Raw genomic sequence first — 15,668 nt, 5'->3', positions numbered from 1 at the left:
AGTGTTATGGGACCATTGCTTTTCACAATATATCTAAATGACCTAGTAGATAGTGTCGGAAGTTCCGTGCGCCTTTTCGCGGATGATGCTGTATAGTATACAGAGAAGTTGCAGCATTAGAAAATTGCAGCGAAATGCAGGAAGATCTGCAGCGGATAGGCACTTGGTGCAGGGAGTGGCAACTGTCCCTTAACATAGACAAATGTAATGTATTGCGAATACATAGAAAGAGGGATCCTTTATTGTGTGATTATATGCTAGCGGAACAAACGCTGGTAGCAGTTACTTCTGTAAAATATCTGGGAGTATGCGTACGAAACGATTTGAAGTGGAATGATCATATAAAATTAATTGTTGGTAAGGCGGGTGCCAGGTCGAGATTCATTAGGAAAGTCGTTAGAAAATATAGTCCATCAACAACGGAGGTGGTTTACAAAACACTTGTTCGTCCTATACTTGAGTATTGCTCGTCAGTGTGGGATCCGTACCAGGTCGGGTCGACAGAGGAGATAGAGAAAATCCAAAGAAGAGCGGCGCGTTTTATCACAGGTTTATGTGGTAAGCGTGATAGCATTACGGAGATGTTTAGCAAACTCAAGTGGCAGACTCTGCAAGAGAGGCTCTCTGCATCGCGGTGTAACTTGTTGTCCAGGTTTCGAGAGGGTGCGTTTCTGGATGAGGTACCGAATATATTGCTTCCCCCCCCTACTTGTAGCTCCCGAAGAGACCACGAATGTAAAATTAGAGAGATTCGAGCGCGCACGGAGGCTTTCCGGCAGTCGTTCTTCCCGCGAACCATACACGACTGGAACAGGAAAGGGAGGTAATGACAGTGGCACGTAAAGTGCCCTCCGCCACACACCGTTGGGTGGCTTGCGGAGTATAAATGTAGATGTAGATCTCAGTACGTGACCTATAAACCAATCACTTCTTTTAGTGAAAAGTTCTGCGCGAAATTGTTTCTTAACCGCAGTTAGGTTCAGTAACTCCTAATTAGTTACTGAACTAGCCACATACACGGTTCGGTCCCATTAATGTGGCCACCGCCTGTAGTCGACTTCAACGTGCAACAAGCACACTCACACGTTAGGTGGCAGCGCTAGCAGTGGAGGGTATACAAAGCGTATATGGGGGTGGGGAACGCGGAAAAAAGTGCAATCGTTCCTGAAGTAAATGACGAGGAAAGACAGTGAAAGAGGTATGTGGGAAATCATATTTCCCAGCCGCACAGGACGTTGCGATATTGTAGTGGCGAAAGTAGGAAATCTGCGCCGGATGGGGACTTCTCTGGAACAGTTCACTTAACCGCCTCGGCCACTCTGACACCCCTTCCGTCCGACCCAGATTCTCAGCTTACGGCACGCTGCAATGCAGCGTCCGTCGTCCACCATCCCTCTCCCCCCCCCCCCCTCCTCCTAATCCCAGGGGTTTAAAAGTTTCCGACAGAAGTGACAACACTCTGTTACATTAAGTGTAGTCGTTGTCGCAATGCGGAAACGAAGCGATTTATCTGACATCCAAAAGGACATGATCTCTTGGTTTCGGGCCAAGGGTGAAGTATTTCCGAAACGGCTATGTTTGTACAGGATTCTGCCGCTGTGGCTAAAGTGTACCGTGCACGGAATAATGGCACTATGCAAAAGGGGTGAACGGCTGCGGAGATCTGTTCTGGCGAATACACCTGGAGCCGTTGAGCAATTGACCGCCCAGATCAACCGCAGGGGGGTTCAACGAACTTTGTTGCTTATGGACCATCGCACCAGGCGCCTTGTCAAGCACCAATGCTGACTGCTGGTCATGAGCGACGAAGGCTGCACTTACCACGCCGATATGGCAACTCGTCATCCAATGAGTGATGACAGCTGACCTTTCCAGATGAATCAAGTCTAATGCTCCATCGGTCAAATGTCCGTTGGCGTGTACAGCGCGGAACGTCTGGAAGCAAACACCTGCCTACCTTACGATCCATAAATGATTCCTGGCGTCCGATGGATGTTCTCGTCATTTTGGAAGGCACATTGGATCACCAGAAGTATGCATTTATTCTTGCGGATTTCGTCCGCCCCTACATACAGTTCATTTTTCCTTGGCACTATGGCACCTACCACGAGGACAACGCGACGTGTCATACAGCTCGCATTCTACGTGCTTGGTTCGAAGAACATCGGGTGAGTACACCGAACCCTCCAGATTTAAACCCAGTCGAGGATCCGTAGGACCACCTAGCCCGGGCTGTTGGTGCCACGCATCATCAACCGAGAATCCTAGCGCAACTCGACACATTTGAGAACGATGGCTCCACTTCACTGCTGGTACCTTCCGGAACCTCACTGACCCGCTCCACACACGTTATTCAGGCCTTTGACAGGTGGTCGCGTTATGAGTCGACCGTGTAATCTTAAGCATTTTTCCGTAGCACCAAATTTCAAAATGTTCAGACCTCATTTCGTCTGAGCTACATATCGCTCACATTTCGTTTCCGTACAGCGTTACAGACTTCCTAACACCTCTACATCTAGATGTACAAGTGTTAATCTACATAACTATCTGGAATTTACACTGAAGAACCAAAGAAACTGGTACACCTACCTAATATCGTGTAGGGGCGAGCACGCATAAGTGCTGCAGACGTGGCATGGACCCGACTAATGTCCGAAGTAGTGCTGGAGGGAACTGCCACCATGAATCCTGCAGGCCTGTCCATAAATCCTAAGAATACGAGGAGGTGGAGATCTCTTCTGATCAGCACGTTGCAAGGCATACCAGATACACTCAATAATGTTCGCGTCTGGGGAGTTTGGTGGCCAGCGGAACTGTTTAAACTCATAAGGGTGTTCCTGGAGCCACTCTGTAGCAATTGTGGACGTGTCGCATTGTCCTGCTGGAATTGCCCAAGTCCACTGGAATGCACAATGGACACGAATGGATGCAGGTGATCAGACGGGATGCTTACGTGCGTGTCACCTGTCAGAGTCGTATCCAGACGTATCAGGGCTCCGACATCACTCCAACTGCACACGCCCCACACCATTACGGAGCCTCCACCAGCTTGAACAGTACCCTGCAGTCATGCAGGATCCATGGATTCATGAGATTGTCTCCATACCCGTACACGTCCAGCCGCTCGATACAATTTGAAACGCGACTCATCCGAACAGGCAACATGTTTCCACTCGTCAACAATCCAACGTCGGTGCCGACGCGCCCAGGCGCAGCGTAAAGCTTAGTGTCGTGCAGTCATAAAGAGTACACGAGTAGGTCTTCGTCTCCGAAAGGCCATATCGATGTTTCGCTGAATTGTTCGCACTTGTCGGTGGGCCAATACTGAAATCTGCAGCAATTTGCGGAAGGGTTGCACTTCTGTCACATTGAACGATTCTTTTCAGTCGTCGTTGGTCCCAGGATCATTTTCCAACCCCAGCGATGTCGGATATTTGATGTTGTAGCAGATTCCTGATATTCACGGTACACTAGTAAAATGGTCGTACGGAAAAATCCCTATTTCATCGCTACCTCATAGATGCTGTGTCCAATTGCTCGTGCGCCGACCACGTTCAGACGCACTTAAATCGTGGTAACGTGCCATTGAAGTAGCAGTAACCGATCTAACAACTGCGCCAGACTAGTTGTCTTACATGGGCGTTGCGACCCCAGCTCCTTATTTCCGTATTCTGCCAGTTTACATATCTGTGTTTGAACACGGATGCCTATAACACTTTCTTTGGCGCTTCAGTGTAGTAGGTGACTTTTGCTTTTTGGGCAACAAAATAACTGATAAAGCCGGAAATAGAGATGATATAAAATTCAGATTGGCAATAGCAAAAAAAGCGTCACTGAAAAACGTATTAACGCTTATAGATATTGTCCTTGCTGTGATTTTGTGTCTCTAGGTGAACACACTCAGATAACACTGTAGGGATTTTGATAGTCTTCCGTGAAAGATGGCGATTGACAAGGAAGATTTGTGCTTATCTTTATTTATTAACGCTACGCCTGACAACAAGTCGTTCGGATTTAGATACTTAGTGCTAACCATGCCAAGTCGGGGCGGATCGACAGTTAAAACAAAAAAAAAAAAAAAAAAAAAATGTCAATGCGTACAGCACTGTTGTCACTCCTCTGCCAGAGTGTTGCTATCCTGTTTGGGATTCTTACCTCATGGGATTCTTAGCTCATGGGATTGGAGGAGGACATCGGAATAGTTCGAAGAAGAGTAGCTTGTTTTGTATTACCGCGAAATAGGGGACTGAGTATCACGGATATGATGCAAAAGTTGGGATGGCAGTCATTAAAACTAAAGCGATTTTCAGAGCGGCGAGGTCTTTCCACGAAATTTCAATTTGCATCTTTCTGCTCCTTGTACGAAAATATTGTGTTGGCGCCTACATAAAGAGCGAAAACAATCTTCGTAATAAAATAACAGAAATCAGAACTCGAACGGAGAGATTTATTTTGTCTTTTTTCCCGCGTGCTATTCGAGATTGGAACGGTAGAGAAATAGTCTATAGGTGGTTCGATGCTCCTCTGCCACGCACTTGATTATACACTGAAGCGCCATAGAGACTGGCATTAGCATGCGTATACAAAAAAGGAAGTATGTAAATTGGCAGAAGACAGCGCTGCGATCGACAACGCCTACATAAGACAACAAGTGTCTGGCGCAGTTGTTAGATCGGTTACTGCCGCTACAATGGCACGTTATAAAGATTTGAGTGAGTTTGAACGTGGTGTTACAGTCGGCGCACAAGCGATGGGACACAGCGTCTCCGAGGTGGCGATGAAGTGGGGAATTTCACGTACGACCATTTTACTAGTGTACCGTGAATATCAGGAATCTGCTACAACATCAAATATCCGACATCGCTGCGGTTGGAAAAAGATCCTGGGACCAACGACGACTGAAAAGAATCGTTCAATGTGACAGAAATGCAACTCTTCCGCAAATTGCTGCAGATTTCAGTATTGGCCCATCGACAAGTGCGAACAATTCAGCGAAACATCGATATGGCCTTTCGGAGACGAAGACCTACTCGTGTACTCTTGATGACTGCACGACACTAAGCTTTACGCTGCGCCTGGGCGCGTCAGCACCGACGTTGGATTGTTGACGGGTGGAAACATGTTGCCTGTTCGGATGAGTCTCGTTTCAAATTGTATCGAGCGGCTGGACGTGTACGGGTATGGAGACAATCTCATGAATCCATGGATCCTGCATGTCTGCAGGGTACTGTTCAAGCTGGTGGAGGCTCTGTAATGGTGTGGGGCGTGTGCAGTTGGAGTGATGTCGGAGCCCTGATACGTCTAGATACGACTCTGGCAGGTGACACGCACGTAAGCATCCAGTCTGATCAGGTGCATCCATTCATGTCCAATGTGCATTCCAGTGGTCTTGGGCAATTCCAGCAGGACAATGCGAGACCACACACGTCCAGAATTGCTTCAGAGTGGCTCCTGGAACTCTTTTTCCGAGTTCATACACTTCCGCTTCCCACCAAACTCCCCAGGCATGAACATTATTGAGCATATGTGGGATGGTTTGCAACGTGCTGCGTGAAGAGATCTCCACCCCCTTCGTACTCTTATAGATTTATGGACTGCTTCGCAGGACTCACGGTGTCAATTCCCTCCAGCACTATTTCAGACATTAGTGGAGTCCATGCTACGTCGTATTGTGGCACTTCTTCGTGCTCACGGGTTCCCTACACGATATTAGGTAGGTGTACCAGTTTCTTTGGCTCTTCAGTGTACTTTGTCTCATTTCTTAATCTAATTCTCATATTATGACATGACTTTTATCAACTCCATATCATATCCCTATTTCACTTTTTGTGCATATTCATCTTAAATTTTCTTTTTCGAGCCACTATCCATTCCGCTTAACAGCTCTTGCAAGTCTCTGATAGAATGACAATGCCATCTGCAAATCGTAAATTTTCTGCTTCTTCTCTCTGAACTTCAATTCCATCTTAGATTTTTCTATTTGCCTTTACTGCCTTCTCACTGTACACATTGAACCTCATCTGGGTTAGGCAACACACACTGTTCCACTACCTTGTCATCTGAATGCTACCCTTTCGAGTCCTCAGACTCCGTCTCGTTTCTGTAAAAGTCCTAAATAACGGAAAATCGTGTTGGACCGGTGACACAGTGGGAGGGGGAGACAGAGAGACAGAGACACAGAGAGAGAGAGAGAGAGAGAGAGAGAGAGAGAGAGAGAGAGAGAGAGAGAGACAGTCTTCCTGTACCAACGTGCCGCATCCCAAGTCATCAAGCAGAGCGCTGGAGAAAGCCACACGACGTCAAAACAGAATTTAATTTCCAGAGAGCTTCCAGGTGGCGCCATATACCACCACCAATGGAGCGAGCACGTAACTTCCCAGCAAAATGAAATGGATTTCGGTGTTATGAAACATACCGGATTTCAAATCCCACATCGTCAGAAAATTCCCCGCCTCTCCGCAGACATCTACATGAAGAAAGTTACTATGCGATGACTGGTGCCTTTAGTATAAAAAAACGTAACAATGTTTAACAAACGCAGCATCGCCTCAAAGGGATACACCGAAAATTAGGAGTTAATGTACAAGTAAACTTGCTACGGACTGAGTAAGTCTTCTAAGGAATGAGCCAAAACGTTAGGACTATCTGCATGACAACTCTGCAGTTAACAATCAAGTGCCTGGCAGAGGTTTTGCGAACTATCTTCCGACTAGTTCTCCACCACGGCACTCACTAAATGCGTCTCACTGAATTTTATTTCATGATTACCCTCTTGGTACCCTCCGTGTGGCGCAGACGGCAATACCTGATGCTCAGATAAGTTGGCCGTAGTAGAACATGTTTCAAGAAGGTAATCATGAAACAAAATTCTGTGAGACGCGTTAGATATCGAAAACAACGCATTACAACATGCGCATGTATAGAGGGGCTGCTGATACATATAAACATAATAAAAAAATTTACAGGGAATAGAAAGGTGCCAAATTAGATAAAATATGGCTGTAGATTTTGCACCGACCGAATGACGATCCATTACTTTCAGTGGAAAATGTTAGCACCATCAGAGGTTGTCTCGAAGATGGCGTCACGTGATGCAGTACGGTGCCGTCGCTCCCTCGTCACTTCACCTCCGAGGATGTATCGCGCAACTGGAGCCGAAACGTTCCGGGAATGTCTTACGTATCGACCACAGCCTGTCAGCCCAGAAGTTTTAAGTAAAGCTGATACCGGCTGTAAAAGCCTGCACTGCGTGATCGATCTGCCGTTTGTCAAAGTCGTTTGTCAGTGGATTTCCCAATTTGTAGCCAGTATCATTGCAAGAATCTGCATCTAAGTACATACTCTGCAAGCCATCGTATGGTGCATGGCCAAGTGAACATTCTTCTGTGTTTCACTCGCGAGTGGAGCGAGGGAAATAATGACTATCTATACGCCTCCGTATGAGCCCTGACTTGGTCCTTGAGTGAAATGTAGGTTGATGGAATTAGAACCGTTCTGCAGTCAGCTTCAAATGCTGGGTCTCCAAACTTTTTCAGTACTATCGTCTTCGCTCCAGGGAATCCCATTTGAGTTCACCAAATATATCCACAATATTCGCTTGTTGTTAGAACCTAGCGGTAACAAATCTAGCTGCCCGGCCCCGAACTGACGCGATGTCTGCCTTTAATCCGACATAATGAGATGCCAAAGATTTCAGCAGTACAGGAGAATGGGTCTCAAAAGTTCTCTATACACGGTCTTCTTCGTAGGTGAGCCACACTTTCCTATGCTCCACAGCTCGTGGTCTAGTGGCTACTGTTGTTGCCTCTGGATCACGAGGTCCTGGGTTCGATTCCTGGTCGGGTTGGGGATTTTCTCTGTCTGGGGACTGAGTGTTTGTTGTCCTCATCATCATCCATGACAATGGCTAAATTGGACTGTGGGGGGAAAAATTGGACTGTGGAAATTTGGGAATATGTACGGGCACTGCTGACAGCGCAGTTGAGCGTCCCACAAACCAAACACACCATCATCATCGTCATCATCATCACACTTTCTTATAGCTCTCCCAATAAACCTAAGACGACCGTTCGCCTTCGCTACCACCATCCTTACGCGTTCGTTTCGTCTAATATCGCTTTGCAACGTCACGTCTAGATATTTAATCGACGTGACTGTCAAGCAGAACGTTACTAATGGGTTATTCGAACATGACAGGGTTATTTTTCCTACTCATCTGCATTAACTTACATTTTTACACATTTAGACCAGTGGCCGTTCACCATGCCGACTAGAATTTCTGAGTCATCCTATATTTTTCCACAGTCACTCAACGACGATATTTTGGCGTATACCTCAGTCATCAGCAAACAGGCGCAGAAAGCTGTTTACCATAACCTTCAGACCCTTTATGTGTGTAGAAAATAACAGCGATCTTGTCACATTTCCCTGGGGCACTCGTGACGATGCCCTTGTCTCTGAACACTCGGCACCGAGGACAACATACTGGGTTCTGTAACTTAAGTAATCTTCGGGACACTGTCATATCTCGGAACCTAATCCATATGCTCTGCAGTAGGGCACCGTGTCAAACGCTTCACGCAAATCTAGGAATAGAGAACCTGTTGTTCTTCGTCTACAGTTCGCAGAATATCATGTGAAAAAAGGACAAGCTAAGTTTCGCGAGAGCGGCACTTTCTAAATCGGTCCTGATTTGTGGGCAATAACTTTCCTGTCTCACGGAAGTTTATTATAATCGGACTCAGAATATGCTCAAAAATTGTGCCTCAGACATATGTTGGGGCTATTGGTCTGTAATGTTGTCGGTCCGTTTTTGTACCCTTCTTATATACAGCGATCACCCGCTTTTTTTTTTTCAGTCACTGGGCGAGAGATTCTCGACAAATGCAAGCAAAGTAATGGGCTACTACTGCAGTCCTTAAAACAGCATCGGGATTCCATCCGGGTCTTGCAACTTGTTTTCAACGCTTTCAGCTGTTTCTCTACGCCAGGGATGACTATTATTACGTCGCCCATACAGTAATCTGTGTTATGGTGAAACGACGGTACGTTTGTACGATCCTCCAGTCTTAAAGGCGAAATTTAAAACTTCAGCTTTTCTTTCCTGGTTTCTGTTGCCAACACATACTGCTCGAGATTGACTGGCTAGAAGCTTTAGACCCGCTCAGCTATTCTCGGCAAGATATTTCGCTAACGTATGACGGTGGTAGCTGTTGAATGCTTTAATTAGAATTTTAGGAATTTCGTTGTTAACCAGAGTGGTCTTCTCCTTAGGTAATTAATCCACTTACCGGCAACATACTGCTCCAGAGCAGGATATACAGTCCGTTTAAACTGTGCCCATAATTTCTCTACGACCATACATACTGCAACAAAATGTCAGTTCATTGTCTGAGACGCTAACAACTGATCATCTTCTTAGCAGAAACACTCTCCTACCCTTCTTGACGGATTTATCACCTTCAGCAGCCATGGTCGCTATGAAACCATGGTTACTAATCCCTGTCTTTGTGCTAATGACGTCGATAAGGTCGGGCGCCTTTGTAGCTACAGGGTCTAAGATATCTCCACTGCGTGTGAGTTGCCGAATTAGCTGCTAAGGACAGTTTTCGAGAAACGTGTACTTACCGAGCTGTCCATCTGCACCCTCTGCAGTGAATCCATTGTAGATAGGCTGTTTAGGTTTTTAAGTTGGTAACGCCACGTAGCGCTCTGTATGAAAATCACTGACTGTGCTGTTGGAATATTCACTATTGTAGTGTTGGGCAGTTGAATGTGGCCAGCGTGTAGTGTTGGGCAGTTGGAGGTGAGCCGCCAGCAGTGATGGATGTGGAGTGAGTTACCAGAGTTTTGAGACGTTACTATAAGCGAACGATCTGGACGTGTCTCTGCCAGAAAAAGGAAATTTGTAAAGATGGATGTCATGAATTGATAGATATATATGATGACTTTCGAACATTATTATTGTTTGATCTCTATCAAAACCTTTCATTTGCTATGCCTAACCGAGCGAGGTGGCGCAGTGGTTAGCACACTGGACTCGCATTCGGGAGGACGACGGTTAAATCCCGTCTCCGGCCATCCTGATTTAGGTTTTCCGTGATTTCCCTAAATCGCTTCAGGCAAATGACGGGATGGTTCCTTTGAAAGGGCACGGCCGATTTCCTTTCCCATCCTTCCCTAACCCGAAGTTGCGCTCCGTCTCTAATGACCTCGTTGTCGACGGGACGTTAAACACTAGTATCCTCCTCCTCCTGCTATGCCTATCAGTGCCTTCAGTAGTTATTATCTTTTATTTACCTGGCAGTATTGGCGTTCGCTGCGTTGCAGTAGTTGGAGTAACGAAAATTTTTGTGAGGTAAGTGATTCGTGAAAGGTATATGTTATTGTTAGTCACGGCCATTCTTTTGTAGGGATTATTGAAAAGTCAGATTGCGTTGGGCTAAAAAAAATATTGTGTGTCAGTTTAGTGATGATAATAATAAGTAAAGAGAAAAATGTCTGAGTGCGCTAGTTTTGCTCAGCTGTTTGAAAATCAAATAACGTAAGAGGTTCACCATCGCAGTGTGTTACTGGTAGACTCTGCCGAAAAAAAAAGTTCAAATGGCTCTAAGCAATATGGGACTTCTGAGGTCATCAGTCCCCTAGAGCACTACTTAAACCTAACTAACCTAAGGACATCACACACGTCTATGCCCGAGGCAGGATTCGAACCTGCGACCGTAGCGGTCACGCGGTTCCAGACTGAAGCGCCTAGAACCTTCCGGCCACAGCGGCCGCCGGACTCTGCTGAACACGGAACCACTGTGAATGCTGCAGCCTCTTTAAAATTTTGGTGAAGTTGCCTCTAGCCCTTCCTGACAAACGCCACAACATTAATTATGACTGTGTCAGAACCCCCCCCCCCCCCCCCCCCGCCACGTTACTGTCGTGCTGTAACAGGCGAACGTGGTGAGAGCTCTAATTAGCGATAACTGACTCGCAAACAGCGCTTGACATGCATGGCCTTTAGGAGACAGCGTAATACAAGGTTTGCCTCGAGGCGCGTCCGAGTTGGCGTTTCAGAGACCGTGATGGTTCAAAATGGTTCAAATGGCTCTGAGCACTATGGGACTTAACTGCTGGGGTCATCAGTCCCCTAGAACTTAGAACTACTTAAACCTAACTAACCTAAGGACATCACACCCATCCATGCCCGAGGCAGGTTTCGAACCTGCGACCGTAGCGGTCTCACGGTTCCAGACTGTAGCGCCTAGAACCGCTCGGCCACCCTGGCCGGCAGACTGTGATGGTGTTAACCCGCTTGTGCTCATCACACCAATTTTTGATTTTCCCTTCTGCTTAAGTGACAATCATATAAGATATTTGCGACTTTTAGTAAACATAATCTCACATAAATTCTTTCTAGTTTTTGCCAGCTATCGTTCCTTTCACTTCCACAGGAACCCCACAGACTGGGAGAGAGGGAGGGAGGGAGAGAGAGAGAGAGAGAGAGAGAGAGAGAGAGAGAGAGAGAGAGAGAGAGAGAGAGAGAGAGAGGTTGGTTAGTCAGTCAGTCAGTCAGTCAGTCAGTCCTCTGTCTGGTTTAACGTGGCCCAGCACGAATTCCTCTTCATCTCAGAGTAGCACATGTGTCTACGTCCTCAATTGTCATCTAAAACTCAATTGTCTGTTCTGTGTATTACAACCTCTGTCTTCCTCTGCAGTTTCTAACCTCTATGGGTCCCTCTAGTACAGTGATGGGCAACTCGTGGCATGCGCCCCTCTAGAGGGATGGGGGGGGGGGGGGGGGAGGGAGAGTGGACGTCACAACACTAGATGGGATGTAGGCGCTTTTCGAAAAGTAAAAAACATTGAATTCAAAACTGATAAATTTACTGTTATAAGAAGAAAAGTATAATACATTATGACATGATAAAAAATTGAAATTTATATTGACACTCATGTGATACTCCTATAAATACAGTTTGGTATTAGAAATACACTGTGACGACTTTTTTATATTTAGCTCTTCTTTGTACTTTGTCATGAATGCAGAAAATCCGGTTTCGCAAAAGGTAGGCTGTTGTAAATGGTAACAGTCTAGGAAACGTTCTTGTTTCAGGGCAGAAATCTCATCAGTCCACCGCTGCCCAGAATTCAAAGAGCGATTTATTACTAATTTATCTCTTGATTTCGCCACTTGGCGAGAAGTCTATTAAGGCGTCCCCTTTGGCAGTTGAGAGACCTTTGGGAGTATTTTCGCGTGCCAACTGAAAGACAGAGCAGATTCTGGTTTTGTCAATGTAGCGGATGGGTGCTGCGAAATAAATTTAGTTATTCTTGACAATTTGCAAGGTTTGTAACTTGATAGCCTTACCGTCAAAATACGAGGGGCGTTTGAAAAGTCCGTGCAAAGTCCGAGAGATGACACCACCGGCGCGTATCGAGGTCATGTTTAGTTTGTAGCATCTTTGGAAAGAACGCACACCAAGTTTCAGCCATATTGGTCTATTTCTTTGTGTTTGGCATTCGTGTGAATCAAGGAAGTCAAGCAATTGTAAAAAAAATGGACGAAAAAAAATTTCGTGTGGTGATTAAACATTACTTTATGAAAGGCAAAACGCCTCAGGAGACTAAAGAGAAGCTTGATAAACATTACGACGACTGCACCTTCGATTAGAACAGTTTATAAGTGGTTTCAAAATTTTCGGAGTGGCCATATGGGCACAAGTGATGCTGAACGTTCTGGACGCCCTGTGGAGGTTACGACTCCAGAAATCATTGCCGCGCGGGATTAGCCGAGCGGTCTCAGTCGCTGCAGTCATGGACTGTGCGGCTGGTCCTGGCGGAGGTTAGAGTCCTCCCTCGGGCATGGGTGTGTGTGTTCGTCCTTAGGATAATTTAGATTAAGTCGTTTGTAAGATTAAGGACTGATTAAGTCCCATAAGATTTCACACACATTTGACCATTTTTGAAATCATTGATAAAATCAATGATATGGTGATGGATGACAGAAGAGTTAAGGTGTGTGAGATTACTAGTGCTGTGGGCATCTCGAATGAACGGGTACATAATATTTTGCACAAACATTTGGACATGAGAAAGCTATCCGCAAGATGGGTTCCGGAATTGCTCACGCTTGACCAAAAACGGAATCGTGTGAAGTCTTGCAAGGATGGTTTGCAGCTGTTCAGGAAGAATCCGCAGGACTTTAAGCGTTGTTTCGTCACTGTGGATGAAACATGGATACAGTACTATACTCCTGAGACCAAACAATAATCTAAACAACGGGTTACCAAGGGAGAATCTGCACCAAAAGAGACGAAGACCATTCTTACGACCGGAAAAGTTATGGGGACTGTCTTTTGGGATTCGCAAGGAATAATCCTCATCGACTACCTGGAAAAGGGTAAAGCTATTACAGGTGCATATTATTGATTGTTATTGGACTGTTTGAAAACGGAGCTGCAAGAGAAACGCCGGCGATTGGACCATCACAACAGTGCATCAGCACACACCTCAGCATTTGTGGTCGCAAAATTAATGGAAATAGGATTCCAACTCGTTTCATTCCCCCCTATTCTCCAGAGTTGGCTCCCTCGGACTACTATTTTTCCCCAATTTGAACAAATGGCTGGCTGGAAAAAGATTTTTTTTTTTTTTCAGTCGAGGTGGTGATTGCAGAAACTAATGCTATTTTGCAGACTTGGACAGTTCCTATTATTCGGAAGGGATCAACAAATTAGAACAGCGTTGGACGGAGTGTAAAAGTCTAAAAGAACACTATGTCGAAAAATAAAAAAGGTTTACCACAAACACGTAAGTAGTTTTTATTTTTGCACGGACTTTTCAAATGTCCCTCGTACCCCACATTCATGCTATATATTTATTTCTGTTTGCTGTATGATGAAAGGGGCGGGGCGCTGGAAATTCTGATTGAAAACTGTGTCGTGAATACTGAAAGGTTGAGAAACGCTGCACTAGTACTATGTAAGTTATTCTCTGCTGTCTTAACACATGCCAAATCCTCCTGTCCCTCCTTCTTCTGTGTTATCCATACATTCGTTCCTTCATGCTCTCTGCGAAGTACATGCTCATTCTTGTGTTGTCAGTCACTCCAATTTTCACCATCCAACTGCAGCACCACATCACAAAACTATAGAATCTCTTCCCTTCGGGTGCTCCTCCAGTCAGTGTTTCACGACCATACAATCCTGTGCGCCAAATGGACAATCTCAAAAATATCTTCTAATTAAGGCCTATGACATCGGTATAATTCTGCTGCTTAAGAATGACCTCTGTCTGTGTAGTCTGATTCTTCTTTCGTCCTTCCTTCGTGTGACGATCGTTATTTTACTTCTAAGGCAGCAGAATTTCTTATTATGATTCTGTGATGTCTGTTCTTTCGGACATGTCTGAAAAAAAAAACAGACACCACGCATTCGTGTAATTGATTTGCATCGATGGGCAACGAATTCGACTTTTTCAGTGCGGATGCTCAAATACATCCGACCTCCTGCGGGAATCTCAGAGTAGCGAGCATGGAGGTTCAAATGGCTCTGAGCACTATGGGACTTAACATCTGAGGGCATCAGTTCCCTAGAACTTAGAACTACTTAAACCTAACTGTCCTAAGGACATCACACACATCCATGCACGTCGAAGGGTTCGAACTTGCGACCGTAGCGGTCACGCGGTTCCGGACTGAAGCGCCTAGAACCGCTCGGCGACAGCGGCCGGCGAGCATGGAGGAAATGGACAGAGACCGCAGATAGATGGCCCTTGGTGGGAGTGTGTTTCGGCCGGGTTGCGTGCTGAGATTATCCGTGCAGCTTCGATAAACAGTGTGTCCGGATGGCGCAGTGGTTACCGCACCTGCCTAATAAGCAGGAGATCCTGGGTTCGAATCCCGGTCCGGTACACATTTTCGCTCGTCGCTACTGATTCTGCGTAAAGTCCCGATGTCGCTGACATCGATAGTCCCTTCCCTCCCTCACCCCCCCCCCCTCCCCACATACACCCAGACCAGTTCATTATCTTAGTCTACTTCGTGATCCACAGTTCTACCGAGTTTATAGCCCATCTTATTTTCGCTACGTCTCATAACTTTAGTCATTCTTCGGTTTAACCTCAATACATATTATGTACTCATTACTTTTCATGCCATTCAACATGTCCTGTGACTCTTCATTTCCACTGAGGTTAGCAATGTCATTAGCGATCCGTATCATTGACATCCATTCAGCTTCAATTTTAATTCAACTCTTCCTTCAATTTCCGTCATTGCTTCTTCGATTTATGGGTTGAACAGCAGGGGCGAAAGACTACACTCCTGTTTTAAACCCTTTTCAATCCGTTTTTGGTCCTCAAGTATTATTGTTCGTTCTTGGCTCTTGTGCATATTGTATATTACCAGTCTTTCCCTCTGGCTTACCCGTATTTTTCTCAGAATTTCGAACATCTTGCCAGGTTGACAAATCCTATGACAGTATCTTGATTTTTCTTTAGTCTGCTTTCATTATCAACCGAAACGTAATACTGCCCCTCTGGTGCCTTTACCTTTCCTAAAGCCAAACTAATTGGCATCTAACAGATCCTCAGTTTTGTTTTCCGTTCTTCTGTAAATTATTCTTATCAGCAGTCAAGCTGACTGTGTGATAATTTGCGCACTTGTCGGTTTTGCAGCC

General features: G+C 45.7%; 1 protein-coding gene and 1 non-coding gene across 2 annotated transcripts in view; both read left to right on the top strand.

Moving 5' to 3' along the window:
* Positions 1-15,668, top strand: part of LOC124550700 (ras-related protein Rab-32-like) — a 381,369-nt gene that overhangs the window by 183,472 nt on the left and 182,229 nt on the right. The gene's annotated exons all lie outside the window — the stretch shown is intronic.
* On the top strand, positions 14,830-14,903 carry Trnai-aau. The gene has a single exon. It is a non-coding gene; the product is annotated as a tRNA-Ile (tRNA).

Source organism: Schistocerca americana, chromosome 9 (genome assembly GCF_021461395.2).
Source record: "Schistocerca americana isolate TAMUIC-IGC-003095 chromosome 9, iqSchAmer2.1, whole genome shotgun sequence".
Lineage (NCBI taxonomy): Eukaryota > Metazoa > Arthropoda > Insecta > Orthoptera > Acrididae > Schistocerca > Schistocerca americana.
The sequence above is the reverse complement of the archived record's forward strand: the minus strand, read 5'-3'. Positions and strand labels throughout refer to the sequence as shown.